The 3,931-nt window shown below is 42.4% G+C and overlaps 1 long non-coding RNA gene across 1 annotated transcript in view; it reads left to right on the top strand.

The window, feature by feature from the left end:
* Positions 1 to 1,587, top strand: part of LOC103600276 — an 8,390-nt gene extending 6,803 nt beyond the window's left edge. The window contains exon 2 of the long non-coding RNA XR_551380.1: positions 1,175 to 1,587. This is a non-coding gene — a long non-coding RNA (uncharacterized LOC103600276). The remainder of the gene's footprint in view (positions 1 to 1,174) is intronic.
* The last annotated feature ends 2,344 nt before the right edge of the window (positions 1,588 to 3,931 follow it).

Below are 3,931 nucleotides of genomic sequence, written 5' to 3'. Positions count from 1 at the left end.
GTTTTTTTTTTTGTGTGTGTGTGTGAATTTATTTATTTATTTTTAGCTCTCACCAATAAGTGAGAACATGTGATATTTCTCTTTCTGTGCCTGACTTGTTTCACTTAATATTATTCTCTCTAGGTCCATCCATGTTGTTGCAAATGGCAGTATTTCACTCTTTTTTATAGCTGAGTAGTATTCCATCAGGAGAATGAAACTAGACCCATACCTTTCACCATGCACTAAAGTCAACTCAAAATGGATTAAAGAATTAAATATACATCCTGAAACATTAACATAGTTTTCAAAGAATGTCTTGCCTCCAGATTCAAGGTTTCTCACATTTTCCTCTTGGAACCTATATGCACATAAGAAAAAGAATTTATTAGTAATGCTGATCCAGCTAAATCTGTTCTCTTGAAACTGCTTTATAAGTATGTTATTAGTGTAACTTTATTTTCTCCAATGCTGACTGTTATTGAGATGGACTTGCCGGGCTCATCATACATTTCCGACTGCTGGGTGTACCTCCATCCTGCCAGACTGGCTTATTCCAAACACTGGCACTTGGCAGTCTAAGGCTTAAAATGGAAAAAAATTAGTCACACTTATCCAGTTATTAATATTTTGTGTGAGTGTGGGGTTTTTCCTTGATTTTTATTTTGTCTGTTTTTATTTATGGAAATTTTGAAAGTTAAAGATCTAAAATCCAATATGCTTCTGTCTTTAGGATAGTTTGCTGCTTCTCAGCACTGACAAAAGCCGCCTAGCACTGGCCTGAGGAAGTGGGGCTTCCCTTGATTGGTTTCTCACATTAGTTTCATGTTTCTAAGTTACTGGGAGAAACAGGATGCCGTCACCATTTGATTTTGATTTTGCCATATTAAACTGTCCCGACCTGTTTTCACCCAGGAGAATATTATGGTCTCTGCTGACCTGAGCCACTGAGCACGTCCTATTGCTGTATTCTGGACCCTCACCTGCTTAGTTGTAAAGGCACTAGTCATTGTTTCTGGCAACTCAATACATGAACAGAAGGGCCAGTGTACACTAGTGACCAAGCACGACCCGAGTTCGTGAGGGTTAGAAAAGAGAACGTGCAGAGTCCTTAGATAGTGCCTGCCACACAGGGTTGGCAGCTACTGCTGGTGAGACAGTTGTCATCGTCATCATCATCTTTATCTCTTCACAGGTGCATTGCTTGCCTCAGATGTATAAATGTGACCATTTTAAGAAGATGTGAAGCGGAAGAAGGATTAATGGAAGGAGGAAGTGGTGGCAAATTCAGAAAGCAGCACTTCAGGACAGCCCCACGCTCTGCCCTTGTGCCTTTGCTGCCCACGCCCCCAGCAGATAATCTTTGGCTGTCAATGAGATTGCTGTTTGCTGTTATCTCAAGTAATGGACAGGAACTGTTGACAGACCTAACTTTGGGGACTTGTCATCTAATAAAATGAAGATCAAATCCTCTACCTGTTGCCCAAGATGAAAATACAATCAGTTTCACACAGTGTGTATCATCTACTGAAATTTAGCCTGTCACATTAAAAAAACCATTTCGGTATGAGGCCCTAGATCATAGGAAAATAAACTTAATGATGTTAATTCTTAGCTTAATGAAATATAAAGAATATCAGCTTGAATGGAAACACTACAAATTTGGTATTATTCCAATGGTTCTCAATGTTCACGATCTCTCTATTTTTATAAGGAAGAAAAACATTGTAGGAGAACTTGGTCTAGAGTGGCGCTGTCTAAGATGTAGTCACCAGCCACTTGTGGTTATTTACATATAAATTTAAAGCCATTAAAATTTTATAGTCACATGTGCCTACCCCTTACCATATCAGATGTTTCTATCTTCAGAGAAAGTTGTGTTTAACAGCACTGATCTATATTATAACTGAACTGTGTTACGAAGTTGTTCTATGATTTGTCCAATTAATTTTGAAGAACACAAAGCCTGGAGAACAATAGTATTAAAAGGCTTGTTTTGTAGTGTCTTCACAAGGAACTCTGATATAGGTTGGGGTGCCCCAGACTATTGTGTTTCATTAGCTTTCGAATAATCTCGAGAAACAATGGGTGGATTAGGAGCCCCTCGGAATTGCATTAATGTCCTCAGTGTTATCTTCAGCCACCTGGGACTGACAAATAGCCCTGGAACAGAGAAGCAGAAAGTGTGGGCTTCATTCTGCTGTGCTGATAACTGCACATGTATCCTTTGGTTAATGGACTCAACATCAAAGTGCCTTTTACAGCCCTGATGCTCCAACAAGGCACTTTGTGATTCTGTGAACGTCCTCCACAAAGCCAGGTGGAGGGTCCCTGTGTATCCTGCCACTGTGCTCAGGCATAGCTAGTTCTACTAAAATGAGCTTCAGTTACATGAGGAAATAGCACATCCCTCATGGAAAGGGCAGTACAAAGCAAGGCACAGGATTAAGAGCAAATGAGGGTACAGAGGACTGTTGTCCAACAGGTACAGAATGCAAGCCACATAGGCAAATCTAGATTTCCTACTAGTCGCGTTAGAAAAGGGAAAAAGAAACAGGTGAAATTAATTTTAGATAAAGCTTGGAGAACAATAGCATTAAAAGGCTTGTTTTGTGGTGTCTTCAGGAGGAACTCTTATACGTTGGGGTGCCCCAGACTGTTGTCTTTCATTAGCTTTCGAATAATCTTGAGAAACAATGGGTGGATTAGGAGCCCCTCGGAATTGCATTAATGTCCTCAGTGTTATCTTCAGCCACCTGGGACTGACAAATAGCCCTGGAACAGAGAAGCAGAAAGTGTGGGCTTCATTCTGCTGTGCTGATAACTGCACGTGTATCCTCTGGTTAATGGACACGACATCAAAGTGTCTTTTGCAGCCCTGATGCTCCAACAAGGCACTTTGTGATTCTGTGAACGTCCTCCACAAAGTCAGATGGAGGGTCCCTGTGTTTCCTGCCACTGTGCTCAGGCATAGCTAGTTCTACTAAAATGAGCTTCAGTTACATGAGGAAATAGTACATTCCTCATGGAAAGGGCAGTACAAAGCAAGGCGCAGGATAAAGAGCAAATGAGGGTACAGAGGGATGCTGTCCAACAGGGACAGAATGCAAGCCACATAGGCAAATCTAGGTTTCCTACTAGTCGCGTTAGAAAAGGGAAAAAGAAACAGGTGAAATTAATTTTAGTAATATATTGACCTACTATATGCAGGATCACTTATTATGGAATTAATGGAAGAGTTATTAATGAGGGAGTTTGCATTCTTTCCTTTGTACCAAGTCTTCAAACCCTGGTGGGTGTTCTACATTTACGGCACCTCTTATTTGGCCTGACCAAGGGGAGCAGCACGGGAGGACCAGAGTATGGGAAGAATTAACAGAGATGAGATTGGATAAGTGGGTGGGTCCCTCGCAGGAAAGCTGGGCACTTAGACACAGAAGTCACAACTTGATGGACAGTCTTTAGCACAAGCACAACATGATGAAGGTGGTAGTTGAGGAAAACTGCTGAGCTGCAGAACAGGAGTGGAGGGGCGTGGTGCAGGAGGAAAGGCGCCAAGACGCTTTGCATGAAGTCTGGGGTGGAGGGGCCCGAACCAGGTGGTCATGGGCAAGGCAAGGAAGAGATGAGCCCAAATGATTCCTAACGAAGAAATAATGTGGTAATGAGCCGGGTAAGAGGATTTAGAGCAAAGAGGAGACTCCAACCTTCTGAGCGATGCCCTTCATCTTCCTCGTTCCATGCACAGGTAGTGGTGTGCAGAGCAGTGGGGAGGCAGATCATTAAGCACATGTGCGTATAATTGTAACCACACCGAGTAATAACGTCGTGGAAGACGAATCGGAGTCCTGTGATTACAAAATAGTGATGCGAGGGCTCATGTTATAAGAGGATACTCAGAGAGGTGAGGAGGTGACGGGTAAGCCCATAACAGGAGCAAGCCCCGGGTGAA

This window comes from Galeopterus variegatus, unplaced genomic scaffold (assembly GCF_000696425.1).
Source record: "Galeopterus variegatus unplaced genomic scaffold, G_variegatus-3.0.2 Scaffold3289, whole genome shotgun sequence".
Taxonomy (NCBI): domain Eukaryota; kingdom Metazoa; phylum Chordata; class Mammalia; order Dermoptera; family Cynocephalidae; genus Galeopterus; species Galeopterus variegatus.
This window is presented reverse-complemented; position numbering and strand designations above follow the sequence as displayed.